At 38.3% G+C, this 18,385-nt stretch overlaps 1 long non-coding RNA gene across 14 annotated transcripts in view; it reads right to left on the minus strand.

Moving 5' to 3' along the window:
- The window catches only part of LOC106025929 (uncharacterized), a 228,737-nt gene that overhangs the window by 76,182 nt on the left and 134,170 nt on the right, over positions 1–18,385 (minus strand). Inside the window, exon 5 of one of the 14 annotated variants that reach the window (XR_010045439.1) lies at positions 15,071–15,193. The exons of the other annotated variants lie outside the window; for them this stretch is intronic. This is a non-coding gene — a long non-coding RNA (uncharacterized LOC106025929). The remainder of the gene's footprint in view (positions 1–15,070; positions 15,194–18,385) is intronic. 14 annotated transcript variants of the gene reach the window in all.

Genomic DNA, 18,385 nt, shown 5'->3' on the forward strand with positions numbered 1-18,385 from the left:
ACACTGGGATCCTCTAACAAGCCTGGGCTCCAGCACAAGGGAGTCCGCCCATGCCTGGCAGTGGGAGTAGACAGTCTGCCTGCACTTGAACTTCAAGTGCCAAACCCAGGCTGACACAACAAAGGCACTGGGTAATGTATCGCATGGATGTGAAAGTGGACCTTCTAATCGACCACCCAGATGGGCATTCAGTTGCCAGCTGCTTTCACCTCTGCTGCTCTGTTGAAACTACAGTCCTGGACTGCCTCTTTTTGGCCTTCACAGGTCACTGGGCTCACAGACATGTCTGGATCTACCACAGTCATGGTCAGCAAACAGCCTACTCAGACGGTCACGCATTCCTGTCCAACAAAGGCAGGCGATGTGGAGAGCCAGGTAGTCATGCTTTACAAGGGACAGAGGCTTCAGACCTCCTCAGATTTGGCCATTTACAGACATGATGCAAAATGAAAGTGATGCTGTGTAAAAAGAACTCAAGAGCTCAGCCCAAGACAGCAAATGCTGCATGATTCCAAGAAGAGGCACATCCATACCGCCCGGGGATGGAAGAAAGGCGAAATGGAATGATATTGTTGAACAGTACTGTTAAGAACTGCAATTTTGCAGGGAGAAAAAAGTTTTAGAGATGGGAGGGGATCTGGCTGCACCATACCACAAATGTACTTAATTCTACTGAATAACTTAAAATTTGTTAAAATGGAAAATTTCATGGTATGGATATGTTACAACATTTTTAAAGAGTTAAGAAAATAAGCAAAAGGAGTGTTATCCTTGTCCTTCAGCAATTATTTTTTTTTTTAATTTTAAAAAGCAAACAAAAAGAATAGAAATGACGCAGGTCCTCTGGGTGGGCATGTTAGGTCACCTGAGATGGCTAACTCCCAGGGATGACAGGAATTAGGCTGAAATACCACCATAGGTTGAAGAAAGGAAAGCGGGTTTAGGCTTCCAGCTAATCTAAAAAATAGTAGGAAATTAACACTAGTTAATATATTGCATATAGTTATCTTGGAAGTACTTACAAGATTTAGGCAAGAAAAAATGAATAAATAATCAAACAATGAAAGCACAAACTGTTCTTCTGGATGAACTAACAGAGATTAGTGGTATAGTTATCTATCTTGTGTGTGTGTGTGTGTGTGTGTGTGTGTGTGTGTGTGTATGCCTATATACATATAATTTTTTCCCTTCTTCCTGTTCTCCTTTCCCCTATCCCAGCTGTCCTTTCCTTTTGAACACTTTCTTTCCTTTTCATTATTCCAATATTTATTGTACATTTTGGATATTATTGTTTTTTTTCTTTTGTGTTTTACACTAGGGCGACAATATATTTACAAAGGTGAATGATTTATTTCCCTTATGAGTATGGTTTAAATTATCATTTTTCATGTTATAGAAATACGTACAATCATAAGCTAATCATGAACTCGTTTTATACGCTGATAAGATATACCAATTTGCCAATGAAATGCGAGCAAAGCCACAGAAACAATGAAGTCTATACTATTGTTAACATAATATAAGTTACAGCTTTCCTAATTCTGTCTTCTCAGAATGCAATTTTGGAACCAGCTACCAGGAGTACACTTTCTGAACACAGCAGAGATGGTCTCAACCAGCCTTAACCTCTATATTCATTGGCATGTAATGAAGTTCACCCAGACACGAAGTGCTGAGGTCACCTGGTGGGGTACACTAGAATAAGTATATTACTAATGCACTTTGCTAGGTACAGGAGGAAAATTATTCTTCCAACTATGTTAGGTCCTCTGGGTGGGCATGTTAGGTCACCTGAGATGGCTAACTCCCAGGGCTGACAGGAATTGGGCTGAAATACCACCATAGGTTGAAGAAAGGAAAGCAAGTTTAGGCTTCCAGGTAAAGCATGCAAGTCATAAGAAAGTGACCAGGCAAAATTTGGTTAATAAGCATTATTTATGTATATTTAAATCAGGGGCTTTCTCTTGTCATAAGTTGGTAAGTATCCTCCTCTTGCTGCTGAGGGAGAGAGAGAAAGGCTTTTGACAAATGAGTATTTCCTTTCTACAGAAGTTTCCAAAAAAATAAAAAATTTTGTTCTATTTTTAGAGCTTTTCTACTACTGGTTTTCAGTGATCTTTCCCACAAAATCATCCATATGTCAAGATGGCAATTTTAGGTTGCATATGCTAGTAGCCTTCACCAACCTCTCTTCTGTTTTCATTATCTGAGCCAATCAATGGGTACTGTTAGTACCAAAACAATTATGAATACAGACCAAGGTGCTGAGTCTCCATGACAACTCTTGTGTCTCATGTGCTATCTTGAATATGGCGGGCATAGTTCAGTCATGGTTAGATTACTACCAAAAAGAAAACAAACAAATAAAAACAATAAGAAACAATATGGTAGGTGATCCACAAAATGTGTTTGCTTGTCTTTCAGCATTTGTTAAAATTTTTAGTACCCTACTGACTAAAGGTAGTACAAGGGGACATTGTTATAAATTAAGAACTGGTGGTCAACTGAACACCAGCTGGATTACATCAGCATGGCACTGAGCGAAGATGCTCCACCTGAGGAAAGTTGCCAGCATAAATAGAGATGGAGAAGGAGAAGGAAGGTGTTAATTCATTTGTTGCACTGAGGCATTGAGGCATTGTGGGTTCTTCTACATGTTGCAGTTTGAGCCTTGGTTATCCTGGAGAAGCTCTGGTCCTTACATCAAGCATTGCTTCCTGGTTATGGAGGGGAAGACATGAGCTGCTTGGTCTCCGGGATGAACTCTTCATGCTGGCTTCTTGGAATGTACCTGACTGTGCTTATCATTGGAGGAGCTCAGGGCCTCCATGTCACTGAGGATGGCTGTGGTGCCTTTCAGGACAGCCCTGGTCTTTTTGTGAGTGTGACTTCTTGGCTCCAGCATAGAACCCTCAACCTACCAGCACAGTACTGCCATGGACTTTCTGGCTTCCACCACTGACCTTTGGGCCTTCCTGGCACGGATCAGTAAAACAGACTGGCAGGAATCCTTCTTCTGGGCTCTGGACCTCCTGTTGGACTCGTGGGAGGCATTGTCATGAGCTCTGGGTCTTCATCTGGACTCAAGTGAGACATTGCTGTGGGATTTAGACCTTGACTAAATATTCTACGTCTTTGGAGTTACAGATAGATTGCCTGCATTTTCTTTTGTTAACTCTGGGTGATCATTATAAAAATATTATAAACTCCATGCCCTGATTCTAATTGTTTTCTGCACAACCCCTGACTACAACAGACATTCTGCAAGGAAGTGGGTTTCCCATAGCAACATATGGTTGGGTCTTTTTTTTTTTTATCCATTTGATTGTATTTAGGTTTTTCATTTTGTTTTGTTTTGCTATTTAGTTTTTTTGAGACAGCATTTCTCCAGGCAGTTCTTGAACTCATTATGTGGCCCAGGCTGGTCTCAAATTCTCAATATATTCTCCTCCCTCAGCTTCCCAAGTACTGGAATTACAACCATGCACCACGATGCCCAGTCTAGTATCTGTCTTTTAATTGATATATTTAGACCATTCATAATTAAAGTCACTATTCATAGCATAGTTTTAAAGCCTTCTGTACATGTAATTATTTTGCATTTGTTCCCTTATTTTTTTGTTGTTGTTTTCAATGTTCTCATCACTTTCTATCTTCTTTGGTGGGCATTTTATATTGCTGGGCTTTTTGTCCTCTTCACATACCAATTATACTTCTTTAAAAATATTTCAGTGGTCTCCTAAGAGTTTGCAATAACACATTACAGCTAATGTGAAGACACTGGTAAACCCTCCTATACTACATCATGATAGGGCAGGTACCTTCAAACGAATAATTCCCAGTTCTTGCCTTCTACCTCTTATTACATAGGTGACATTCATGACACTTGTCCAGAAATTATAATGAGCACAATTTTTATTGCTACTAGGACTTTGAACAGTTGTCTATTGATTTAAAATGATTAAAACTTTTCTACCTTCACTTATTTCTTCTCTATTGATATTTCTTTACATAGCATGATTTATTTAAATTTTAATTTTAGCCTTTAGATGTACTTTGTAACCTTTTAGGTATATATAACACATAGGAGTATATAAAACAAGTATGTTAAATTTTGAGATACACAGCCGGGCATGGTAGCTCATTCCTGTAATTCCAGCACTCGGGAGGCTGAGTTGGGAGGATTCTTGTGAGTTCAAGACCAGCCTGGACTACAAAGTGAGCTGAAGACCATCCTGAACTGCATAACGAGACCCTGTCTCAAAAAGACAAAGAAATTTTTTTTTGAGATACATTAGAATATTCCATATGTTGTACAGGAAGAACGTCATTGGTCACATAAAATTTTATTCCTGATAGAAAAACTACCATAATACAGCCAAGTTTAAAACAGACAAATGTATGGGATGGGTCAGGTGAGTTATTCAGAGAATTAGTCATGCACCATCTAAGCCTGAGATGCTTGTGATCTAGTGTTCAGGAAAATCATCTTTAATTTTGAGCTTCTGTGTCAGTTTTCCATCACTGTGACAAGCACACCTGAGACAATAAAGCTGTAAGACAAAAAATTTACTTTGGCTTGCAGCTTTGGAGTTTCCAGTCCGGGCCTGGCTTGCTGACTCCACTGCTTTGTGTCTACAGGTGCTCATCATAGCAGAATGGTGTGACAGAGCCAAACCTCCCAACTCAAGGCTAGTGCAAAGGAGAGAGAGAAACAAGTCCTATGATTCCCCTTGAGGCTACATTCCCAGTGACCTAAAGTCCTCCTGCTAGGCTAAACTGCAAAGTCTCCATCCCACACCATCTCAGCAAGTCTCTGACACATGGACCTTTGGAGACACTTAAGATCCAAGCTATGATAGGTCCTGGCTCTCATGTTCCACCATCTGATGGTGATTTTCTGTTCCAGGACCAACCCAGTTGATTCGCATTTGTCCATCACAGGTGATTAGACCAGAGAGTATCAGATAGCTACAGCCTATGCAGTTTCCTCTTATTTTTCTCTTTCCAATTGTCCCCCATAAAAACTTATGTCTCAGCTCACCTCTTTTACTTATCAAAATGTATTACATAGTTATGTTTTATAAAGTGTTACTAATGAAGAGATAATAACAAATAGCACATCATAAGACAATGTCAACATATTAATCACTTTTTTGAGAAATTAAAAAGTTATTTTTAACATATATGTATGATATTGGCATGATCAAATTTTTTGACATATCTATCATATTAATATTACTTGCAAAAGGTAAAAATAAACAATGTACAAAGAAAATAATATACTGTCCAAATACTAAAGGAGAGTTTGATTATGTGCTTTCAAATAGATAATATTCAAGTCACTATGGTATCAAGACATGATTGTATAGATCTATGAGCAATTTAATCATTGGATTATATCAAATATATTTATAAGAACCGACTTGATATGCCAACTTTAAAAAACTGCATTAGTGATACTCTATCAAATGAATTTCAGCCATGAATATTAGTAGTTAAACTAAACAAGGTTTTACCAACAGAATCCAGCATCACATTAAGAAAATAATATATCATGACCAAGTGGTTATCATTCCAGGAATAAAAGTCTAGATCAAAAACATTTTAACTGCAGCTCAACCTTTTGCTCTAAGTGTTTGGTTGGTCATGCAAAACAAGGAACAAAATCATAAAGAAAAAAAACAGGTAAAAAAATAAGCTGTTATTTTGTATGTTGGACTTAGAAAAAATTGGAGAAATAAACATACAATCACACAGAATGATGTAACTAAACAACAAAGTAATTTAGTGCAGTAGCTAAAAAAAAACCCTATCATACAGAAATCAACAGCCAACTATACCAGTAAAATAGCCATGTAAAGTATACAATACTGGAACAAACTATACTTTCAGCAACATCATAAATGACAAAATACTTAGGACTAAAGGTAAAATGAACAGTGCAAAGCTAGAGGTGTAGCTCAGTGCCAGGCCCTGGGTTCCATTCTCAGCACCAAAACGAAAAGAAAAACAAAAAACAAGAAATCCCACAAAATCTGTAATAGATCAACTTAAAAACCATACTAAAAGGAAGCAAAGCACTTTTAAAAGTAAAAAATGATCCGCTATTCTGAAATGCAATCACAAAGCTATCAATTCTAACTGATTTATGATCTCAGTATTATTAAAAAACAAAAACAAAAAACTTAACTCCATCAAAACACTTAAGTTTGGTAAACTGAGCTCAGGTTCACACAGAGTAATCAATACAATGGAATAGCAATCAACACCCCTGGAGGAAGATATGTGAGCAGATCCAACATGGACTCTAAGCAGCTAGTTGGTCTGGCTCAGGGAGATAAACTCCTGTCTGCTGCAGTTCCCCAGGAGATAGATGTGGCTTTGTTTTCATGGTGAATCCTTTAGGCCACCTGTTATCAGCATGATCTCCAACAAACAGTAAGAACAAACTGTCTTGAGCTCCACAGCCAATTCATTATGAGCTCCCCAAAATAAGCTCTTTCTTTTACAAGGATGAGAGGTTAAAAACCTGTGGGCTCGGGTCACTGAAGATCAGCTGCAGCCCTCTTTTCAGGTTCCTACCTTATTTTCTGCTTCATCCAGGAAATAGTTGTTTGCATCTCAGTTCTAAGGTATGGTGCGAAACCAGACCATGCCTCTTCCAGAGGCTTAATTCTTTCTTAATTTGGCATAACGTCGGAAGAGAAACCTTGTAAGATAACTCAAACCAGTGTGGTCATCAGGCATGACCAGATCACTTCCACATACTGTCTTTGTCTAATACTTTTCAAAGGGGCAGCATTCGTGGGTTTAATTAGGCCACCCTGCTCCCACAGCCATCACACAGTGACCTAAGATGTCCAGGGAGAATCATGTGTCTTGTTTCGAATGGTGAACGCAAAGAGCAGGCCTGAGTCTAAGTTTTTATTTAAAGTATAATATATCCAAAAGAATAATAAACATGGTAAGTAACCATAACCAGCATAGTGAACTGTTTTACTTTGTGAGTGGGTGAAGTTAATACAGGTGTGTGTGTGTGGATACAAAAATTCCAAACCAGTTTAGACTTTTTCTTTGAATGAGTGTCCCTTGTAAGACAATACCTCTACTAGAAAAAAAATTTATTTTCATAATACTTTTCCATCTTGTTGAACTCTCTTCAACTTTTGTAAGCCAAGTCACAATCCTCAAATACATAGAGAACATCCCTCAAAGAAGAAATCTATTTGGATCACTAATACTTCTGCACTGGCTTACTTTTAATATACTTCCCAAATACAACGGAATAGAACTGGAATCCAATTTGCTCTTAACCCAATAGAATAAAGAGAGAATTCAAGTTGCAGGGCCCTTGGGTGCTCAAAGGGCAGCATATTGGAACTCCAACTGATAGTGTATGTCAATTAATTCTCCACATACAGTAGTAGGCATAAACATACACTATGCTTTGAGAATTCTATTAATCAGTTATTTATCATATATGGAGAAAGTGAAATTATCTTCGAATAAAGGGCACCATTTTGATAGGGTTCACATTTGAACATAATCTGGTAATACTGTAAATGCTTTCACTTTACATTTGGTTTGTATCAGGGCTTCTCACCACGGTCACCATTGCTATTTCAGAGTCATTCGTGGCTGCATCTGTTCTGTGTCTTGAAGGGTGTTGCATGACAATCCTTGACTCACCAGAGAAGATCTAGGAACAGTATCTCAGTTCCAACAATTATAAACAACTTGAGACCATACTCATAAGTGAAATAATCAAACTCAATGCCTAAACACTGTATTGTTTCCCTAGTGTAATTAACTGGTAAAGCAAGTAAGATCTGAAATCTACAATAAATACTGGGTAAGGGTAAGAAATTGATCAAAAAGGAACAGTAACTGGGATAGGGGAAAGGAAGAAAGATGCAAAGGGAATAGGAAAAAGACAAATTTGTGCATGTGTGTGTGTGTGCATGCAAGATAGTTAAGATGACTATACTATTTCTTGGAAAAGAACAGTTAATACTCATATGATCAGATCAATTTTGCATGTTTATATCTGGTAATCTAAGCAACCCTTTTGAAGGTAACAATATGAACTGCAACAACCATGGTTAAATTCCTAGCATCTTGTTTTGAAAGGTTATATTGTTTTTGCTCTGGGTATGCTGTTGTTTGTCTCTTGCTTTTTATTTTTCTTTTCTGTGTCTTTTTTTTTCTTTTAAATAAATAAAATTAACATTTCCAGGTATTTCCAAAGAGCTCTTGGGGCGATAAAATCAGCCTGAGAGCTACTGGTGAACAGTCATCTGACTCTAACGATATTCCAGAGAGTATATCAAAGGAGGGCAGAGGGGAGCCCTTCCCTGAGCACACAAGTTGAACAATGAAGGGTAATTGATGGGTATGTTTTGGGGATGCGCATGGCTGACAAGGAAGAAAGAATCAAGCAAGAAACCTCTTCCTGTCATGGCTTCGGCAAAAGCAAGATGGTGACCTTGGATAACCCCGGAGGGTGGGGGGAACCAAGGTTCAGATGGGAGCTGTAGGGGTCATTGGGGTCAGCTCTGTCTGAACCAAAAACACCCAGAAGATTTTCAACATTTATAGAATTAGTATTTGATCTCAAGTTACTTTGATGCTCTAATAAAAAAATTCCTACAAAGCTACACAGGTTTGATAAATCAAGTATTCTGGACTTTTGAATCTATACTTCTTAAGTTGATCGACATTTTAATTTTTATAAATGTCATAAAACACTTTTGTACCTTTCTTAAGATTTAAATTCATTGTCCAGTTCTACATTTTACATTGGAATTGACTCTATAAGCTAAATTTTCATCATGTACCATTTTCTCAGTCATCTGCCTCATTAACGAATGAACACAAAATAAATTTAGGAACCACGGGTTCTTATAAATTCTCATGAAGAAACTCGCTGTTCAACTTCTGTAAGACACATCTTATCTAAAAGGAATCATGCTTACTGAAGCAATTTATTTACCTTCCTAAGCAAGTTAGGGAATCTTCTCACACATGGGGGTTTTATGCAGAACCAGGAGCACAAAACATAAAGCTATTATTTTCCCGGAGCTCTGATTAATCATCTTGTAATTAGGGACCAAGTACATGTACTCCACCACCTGTGACTGCACAGTGTGAAGGGTACTCTATTCAAATCACTGCTCACCAGATCTCTAATTCTGACTGGAGTCTGCAACAACCTTTCTGGGTGTTTCAGAAGGACAATTCAGCTGATGAATTTAATGCTTAAATTCATTCTCATAGATTCTTTCTGTCAGATGGAGAACCATACTTAAGATCTTCTCAATGACCACATGGCAAGACTTCTTTCAGGCTGTTTTTGTTTTGTTTTCATTTTTGTTTGATACCAAAAATTGGACACAGGACCTTGCACTTGCCAGGCAGGCACTTGTGCCACTGAGCTGTATCCCCAGCAAGGCTGTGTTTTGATTGGCTGTATGAGTTAAACATCAGTCTGAAGGTAAGAATATAATGAAGTTTAGTTTCCATTGGGTTAAGCATGAAACACCCAGGTAATTACAAATTTCCATTCTTTGGAAGTTACTCTTAGTAAATTACTGAAATTGTCCATACATTCATGGATTATGTATATATACACCTATTTGTTCAATTGCATGTGGTTAATTTATGTTATTGATTGATATATACAGATACACACAGATTGTTTAACATGTCCAACTGGTATCATAAACAGAAGTTATTTTAGTGTATCTTTTATATACTATATTTCAAGGAAAAGGAAGTTTCGTATTTTACAATAAATACATGTTTCCAAGTACATTACTTTGTGAAAAACCTGGCCATGAGCCAGTGCCTTTATAAATATTTTACATGATTCTCAAGTTTTTGTTTTCCATGGTTACAAGAGAATTGTTTCTTCAACTGAGATCAGGATGAGAAAATAAATTCAGTAGAATGGAGGACCAGAATGATAATGGATGCAGCTTGGGACATGGTGAGTTGACTCAAGATGGAACAGAATCTAAATTAATGCTTTGCATACTTAAAATATCTGTCCCTTTCTGCCAGGTGAAGATAACAGAATAAAGTCATGACACATGACTCTCCTATCCAGTGTTCCAAAACATGTAAAATTTTTCTCCTCCCACATTGACTAAAGCTATACGACAAATTTTCAAAGACCTCGAGGCAAGGAAATCAAAGGAAACTAGCTTAGCTGAAGGAGAGAACAGGGTCACCTATTAAGTACTTCCTCAATGGCATGTCTCAGTGGCACACTTCAGAGGGGAGAGGCTCCTGAGAACTCTCAAAGACACGCGGACATTTGTTTTGAGGTCACACCATGAAGAGGGGATGGGTGGAAGAGAATGGCAAGACCTTCCACCTTGCAAGAATGCACAGACCCTGGGACTAAACAGATGAATACCAGTATGGGACAATGCACAGATGCCCAAGGAAGAGACTCAGCCTAGTATGCTAAGAAGAGCCCAGCAGCTAGAGCTGAACAGGTTTTACCATCTTTGTAACATATGACAAAGTGGATGAACCAGAGTCCTTTGCTCCCAGCTCAAAGGTAGAAATATACAGACCAAGAGAAAATCTCAGACTTTATATGTAAGCAGATATAAATGAGATGTTAATTCAAATGCACGTTAAGAGGAATAGATATAATGAGAGCTAAGCAAAAATACTACATAAATGCTTAAAAGAAAATGGAGGAGAGACAGACCCCAGCCTCTCCCCCTGAGTCAGCACCATTCATGGACTGTACGTAGAAAGAAAAAAGCTGCACCATCAAGCAAGGCCAGTCTGTGAACCAGCACCATGTGTGGTATACCACTGAACTGAAACAGACCACAGCCACTTCTGGCACGTTGGCTGGCAAACAAGAAGCATTAACAATCACTCATCCCCCGCCGCCATGACTGGCTTATCTGGAGAAACACAGGCTATGATAATAGCTATGTAGGTGAAATGCAATTGGTGCTGTGGTGTTTCACTAACACTGCAGATCTAGGGCCAGTGAGCTGATCATAGGTTCAGAGGATAGCAGAACGCAGTGTGGCATCTAGGGGATCTCCTTCTGAGGGTTATAGCCATTGTTGATTCCCTATGGTCTTGTTTTGAAGTCCTATAACATTTCCATTGTTTTGTTAGGTTTTATTCTCTTTGGTTTTGTTTGATAATATCAAATCTGATGGCAGGAGCAGCTATGTCAAAGACAGCAAGATATATGATGATAGCAATTTTGAATTTACTATTGGCTTGTTTTGAAGTCCTTTTTTTTTGTACACACTGTTTTTTTTTATTGTGTCTACTCCATTCTCTTCTGTTTGATTTTTCCTATGTCTGAAGTTATCCAAAGCTATTTTGAAGACATCAAAAGGCATCATGGTAACTATTGTAGATTTCCTAATGTTTTGAAGTCCTGTATGTCTTACACTGGTTTATCTTGATTGGTTTTATTCTGTTTCATCTTGTTACAAACAAAATAAATTTTAAAAATTGAGGAATTAAAAAAAAATGGAGGAGGGCAGAGGAAGGCACAGACAGGGGGAAAGAATAAGACAGAAGGACAGAGAGGGAAAAAGATAGAGAAACAGACAGACAAAGAAACACAGATAAGGTGTTAAGTGCTGGATCCTATGACAGTGATTATTGTAATTTCCTGGATCATTAGGGATGACTCTGTGGTCAGCTAAAGAACCACACAATAATTATTTTTATTACTGGCAGAAAAAATAATTTTTCTGCTGCTCTCCTACTTCTTAGCAGGGATCTGATCATAGAAGATGAACTGATGAGAGAATCAGAACAGTCTAAAGCATGTATACTGCATAGATCCACAGAGGATGCCCAGGAGGAGGAGAGTGCACCTCATAAGGCGCCTAAGTGGCTGGGAATATAGCTCAGTGGCATAAGCACCTACCTGGCAACTGCAAGGTCCTGACTTCGATCACCAGTACCACAAAAAAAAAAAATCTGTTTTTAAAAAATGGGGCCTTAGAGTTCAATCTTACATCACATTTCAAAAATGATATATCATACATGTTAGGAAAAGAAAAGAAGAGTCTCTAGAGGAGTCTCTTGAGTGTCACATCAAGGGAACACAAGTAAATGGAAAACTGATAAAATCTAATTAGTAAATTTTGTTGTGTGGAATACTCTGGTGATGGCCTTAAACTGCTCAGCCAACTTTTGAGCTGAGGGGTATAGAAGGATAGAGAATATCATACATTTGTGACCTGCTTATAGGCAAATAGGAGAAACATACAGGTGGTTTGTTTGTTTTTTTGTTTGTTTTTGTTTCTTTAGTTCTCCTATTTGTCATTTCCACAAGAAGTACTTTCTGAACAAGATTTTTATAAAGCTATATAAAGTGTGATGTGGTGGCACAAGTCTGTAATCCCAGGACTCAGGAAGCCGACATGGGAGGATCATCATGAATTCCAGGTCAGCCTTGGCTCCAGAAGGGAGTCCAAGGCCAACCTGGCCTACATAGCAAGCCCCGGTCTTAAAACAAACAGAACAAAAGAAAAGCTATGTCAGTTGGCCGTCTGGACATCATAGCACCTTCCTATAATCTCAGCATTCAGGAGGCTGAGACAGGAGGATAAACGTGAGCTCAAGGCCACCTTAGGTTACCTAGTGAACTCAAGACCAACCTGAACTATATAGTGAGACCTGTCTCAGAAGTTGAAATCAAAATAAATCGCTGTTTGAAACTGCAAGTATCAAAACATACACGATACATCTACTTCTCAATTGTGTTCAGCTCAAAGTAATCTTTACACCAAAATGGCATGCTTTGGATTATATTCTGCTACTCTTCACTAATTTAATACTGCATATACTGTACAACAATCAATAATTTATATACAAATATATCATACATGTTATAATAATGCACAGAATGTAAGACTAGTATACAGTAAGTGATCAACAATATGTGTTGAATTAAAAGACTCCTGCAGTTATATTTTTAGGTTTTTTACAAAACTCCAGTTAATGTGGAAAAGTACAACTGACTGACTGCTTGGTTTAACAGATTCTCCTTTTTTAACTTAAGAGAGGGATTCTCCATTCTTGCTTTACAGAAAACAGATGAAGATATGGATAAGACATATATATATATATATATATATATATATATATATATATATATATGTAGGCATTCATACCTGATGTAAAATATATGAGAAATTGATATAGATTTTTCACTTGAAATTTTAAAGTGGCAAAAAAAGAATATATTCTTGGTTAAATTTTTCTAGTAAGACTCACATATAAATTCTACTGTTCTCATTCATTCATTCAAATACAGCAATAAGGAGAAGGACAAACCACTCTTTGCATAAATCTTAGAGTCTTGGGGTGTTATGATTTATACCTAGATGTCCCCCTCAGAGCCTCAGGTGGGGTTTTTGGATCATGAGTGTAATGTGGATAAAGGGTATGATAATTGAATTGGTACACAAATGGTTTTAGCATAATTCAAGGTGCAGGTGGAATCATACAACAGGCTTGTAGCTTGGATGGAATAAGAAAGGGTAAGGAGAAAATATGATGCTTACACACGTGAGCCTGATTTATTTTACTTGTAAGTATGGTGCTATGCTCTATGCTTGTTGCCCTAGTAACCAAGCAAGAACCACATAGTTATAGATTAACTGACCATGAAAATAAAAGAGCTTCTTTTAAAAAGATGTCTCGTCTTGCCCCATTTTTCATCTCGTGGGTCTTGCCCCATTTTTCACCTCATGGGGCCTTGTTTTTTGGGGGGTTACAACAATGGTCTCAACTTGCATCCACTTTCCAATAAATGTCACAAGTTTACCCTTCTTTATAGCTGAGTAATACTCCATGCACAAAATTACCACATCTTTTTTTATCCACCCCATAGCTGATAGGCATTTGGGTTGTTCCCAAGGTTTAGCTACTGCAAATTGTACTGCTATAAACATGCGTGCACAGGGGCTGGGATTACAACTCAGCAGCACAGCATCTGCCTGACAGGCGTGAGGTCCTGAGTTTGATTCCTGGTATCATAAAAAAAAAAAAAGGAATGTACATGTATCACTTAGATATAATTTTTTTAAAATTTTCCTGGGAAAATACCCAGAAGGGGAATACCTGGGTCAAATGCAACCTCTTATCCTAGTTTTTTTGAGGAATCTCCATAGTGATTTCCATAGTGGTTGCACCAGTCTAAGAAGCTAAGAAAACAGATAAGATCCAAAATGTACAACAGATACTGTGAACCTTTCAAAAGGAAACAGAAACTGGGATGGGGGAAAGGAGAAAAGAAAAGGAAAAGGAAAAATCAACAAATAAATATACATAAATAGTTAAGATAGGCATACTACCAACTGTTATTTGTTCATTGAAAAGAAAGATTTGGGCTATGTTGTTTGATCAGTTTTTCATGTTTATGTCTTCTAATATGGCAATTACTTTGCAGATAACAATGCACAATGTGATAACCTTTGTTGCTCTTCTATCGTATTTTGAAATTTTGTACAGAGAGAGAGAGAGGGAGAGAGGGAGAGGGAGAGGAAAAGGGAGGGACAGAGGGACAGAGGGAGAGAGGGAGAGGGAGAGAGAGAGAGGGAGAGAGGGACAGGGAGAGGGAGAGAGAGCAAGAACCTCACTGCTGGCTGCTTCCCGCCGACCTTTCCATGGACAGTTTCTCTATTGCCACATCCTTCGGCCATGTCATATTGCCTTGCAGCCAGCAAGGCAATATGACACTATAAATAAAAATTGAAATTGAAATCTCTCCAGACTGTGAGCCTCAAATAAACCTTTCCTCCCTTAACTTGTGGGTATCTATTATTTTATTCAAGCAATGAAAAAATGACTAAGGCATGACTGGGGGGACTACAGTCAGGCAGAGATAAATGCTTTGAAAAAGAAAGAAAAATAAAGCAAGGCAAGGTACAGTAGGCTGTTATATGGAAGAATGTCATACAGGGAGGTAGGAGATATAGAGAAAGCATACAGGGATGCTGCATAGATTCAACCAAACGGTTGATGTACATTCTTCAAAAGAGTCTTGAAAATGAAATCTTACAATATTGCTCCTTGCCGAAATGACCATCCAGGAAATACTCATCCCCCGTCATCTTTAATTACTCTTTTTTCCTACTTTTGCAGTATTCTTCTCCGCCCTTTCTCTTCTGAAAACAACCAGAATCTGTATTGGAAAAGGAATAAGAAATGCATATTCTGGAATATCATCATATCTCATAAGGAAACAGTGTACTCTTGAGTTACAAGCTGTCATTTAATCTTAGAACAATCATTTGGGGAATAGAACACTCACTCTCCAATGTGATACTGCTATGGACCGGATCTAGAAGGCCCATCAAACATCCATGTATCAAAGCTTTACCCTCCAGTTTGACAGTCTTGGAAGGAGTTGCAGTCAGGGATTGTGCAGAGAACAATTAGAATCAGGACATGGAATTTATACTATTATTTTATAATGGTCACTGGCAGTTAACACAAGAAACTGCAGGAAATCTATCCGCAACACCAAAGACATAGAATATTTAGGCAAAGGCCTAAATCCCACGGCAATGAGCTCATGACAATGCCTCCCATGAGTCCAGCTAGAGGTCCAGAGCCCACAAGAAGGACTCACACCAGTCTCTTTTATGCATCCATGCCAGGAAGGCCCAAAGGTCAGTGGAAGCTAGAAAGTCCATGCCAGCGGAGTGAAGGAGCTGTGCTGGTGGAATGAGGGTTCTATACTGGAGCTGAAATGAAGCCCAGGGCTGTCCTGAAAGGCACCACAGCCATCCTCAGCGACACAAAGGCCTTGGGCTCCTCCAACAAACACAGTCAGGTATATGTCAGGAAGCCAGTGTGATGAGTTCATCCTGGAGACCAAGCGGCACATGTCTTGCCCTCCAAAGCCAGGAAGCAATGCTCGTTGTGAGGAGCAGAGCTTCTTCAGGAGAACCAGTGGCTCAAACAGCAACTCGTAGAAGAACCCACAGTGCATCAATGCAACAACGCAATGCAATAATGCATTAATGCCTTAACGCCTTCCTTGCCTTGGTACTGGACATCGAACTCACAATCTCATGCTTGCAAGACAGGTGCTTATACTGCTGAGCTAAACTCCCAGCCTCTTGAAGCTCTTTTAAAGTACAATGCCTAGAAATCCAATTTATCAAAATAATAGTCCTTGCTCTGGGTGGGGTGCATATCTCCACTAGAGGTTCAGTATGTACAAGAGAAATATATAAAAATAAAGTCATTCCAAGTGGGTGCAGAGAATCTTTTAAAATGTAGATGAAACAATTTCAACCTAATTCACCCACAATTGATTTCAGAGGGGTACCTGATTAAACCAAAATTAAAGGCAGTGCATATTTCTCAATGCTGTGTTAGAACCATGCAGAAATTATAAATGTCAGAATTCATATTCTTTCCAAATTTTTTAAAAATCTTCCTTAAAGACACACACACATAGACAAAGTACCTCATCTCCCAGATGAACACCATTCTCTAGTAAACAATAATGTTTTCAAATTGTGGGATAAAGTTTAGTTTTCAAGCTTAGCATATCAACTTAGCTGTATGAAACTGTAATTAATTCTGGTGAATCCTGTTAGTGTTTGCCATGTTTGGATCAAACACAAAGCCTTTGCATACACAAAGCATGAGTTCTACTGAAGACACTTTCAGCACCTCCAAGGTGAATTCCCCAAATGTAAACATCCTTTTTCCTTGCCAACATCACCTGATAACTCTTCTTTAGTCACTTAGTGGTTGCTAAGCTGTGCTAATAAATCAACTCCTTCATGTTTATTGAACAAATAACCTGATGTAAAAATCTGAAACTTTTTGAGGGTTACCAGAATTTGCCCATCAAACACAAGTTGTCACAATAATTATTTAAAATTCAGGTAAAGAAAAGGACCATTTTTAGTACACATGTGTCTCAGGCTTAAATAAGAAAACTGTTTATCTGAAATGCAAATGTATGTATCCAGAAAAATTAATCATCGCATATTCTCAGATATGCATGATGGCTCTGCGCCAAAGTTATTATTAACATTTTTCTCCAAGGTTCTTTTTTCTTTTTTGCACAGTGAAAAATACACTGTTTTTTGCCCCCTTAAGTAACAAAAGGCTAGGAACCTTGCCAAGAATTACCTTAACAGATGCTGCTTTAGCATTGCAATTAATTCCATCATTTTTCAAATGGCAGTAATTGTATTTCAGAGACAGAATTCATGCTGAGCATGGCGAGCAGATGGGACAAAAATAGACGAGAGGGACTCATTAGGCCAAGACCCCTCCATGGCCAGGGTCGAGACATGCCTTGCTTTTTGGAATCCACGGTTTCCAACTTTGTGCTGCATTTCAACACATCTTTCCACTCAGGCCCCACGTCAAATTACCTGCAGGGAATCATTAAACTCTGGGTCTCCTCTAGGGAAGATTAACTTACTGCCAGTATTCTGGAGTTGGGGGAGAAAAAGTAGATTAGTAAAAGGACCACAGCGACTGCACCATTAGGTGCTTGTTCTTGAATTAAACCATGATCTATTTCCTAAGAACTCCAATAATATATATAAAAAAGCACAGTTCTTTATAAAACTTGATGAAAATGATGGTTAATATTTGTTAGTCTTTCATTAAATCAACTGAGACATGAACTCATCTAGTATAGATGTATAATAATGTCTCTAATTTCATTAATTTAATTCTATGACTTACTAAAAAATTCACAGAAGTTAAATCTTGGCTGTTCCCAGATTAGTACTCGTGAGCCCAAATGCATTATTTTTCTCAGCAACAAGGACTTCATGAAGCATGCAAATGTATCCCAAATGGGCTGGTGACCTAAGAATAATGTCATTTGCCTTTATGCTCCCCAGCAAGGTTGGCAGAACAATTAGGAATACACAGGTTGAAAGTCATTCCTCTGTGCATCAGGAGTAGACAGAAAAGAATGTCTGTTCTCACACAAAACCTCCAGGTGAGTCATACCAGGTGAGAACTTCATTTATGAAAAAAGAAAGTTGTGGCTTTACTTCAAGAGGAAGCCAGTGTAGGAAAAATCACGTTGGGAAGAAGCTTTATCTTCTATTATTTCCTCACCAGAGGTCCCAACTGTGGGGATACACTCAACAGCAAAGGACCCTTGTGTGTGGTACCACTAAAATTCTTTAAGGGCGAAAGATACGGAAGGTCAAGTGACAAAGTTTGAGTGGCCAGGAGACACTGGAACCACTGGAACTCTTCAGTCAGAATGCTGACTGCATATTCTTTTGCTTTATTTCCTTGGAAAATTACTGAAATGCCTCATTTAGTTTGCCTTTAAAATATGGTCCAAATGCCTAATTGAGAAAATTCTCATCTGTGCAGT

This window comes from Cavia porcellus, unplaced genomic scaffold (genome assembly GCF_034190915.1).
Source record: "Cavia porcellus strain 051 isolate PalLab524CR breed Dunkin Hartley unplaced genomic scaffold, mCavPor4.1 scaffold_33, whole genome shotgun sequence".
NCBI lineage: Eukaryota > Metazoa > Chordata > Mammalia > Rodentia > Caviidae > Cavia > Cavia porcellus.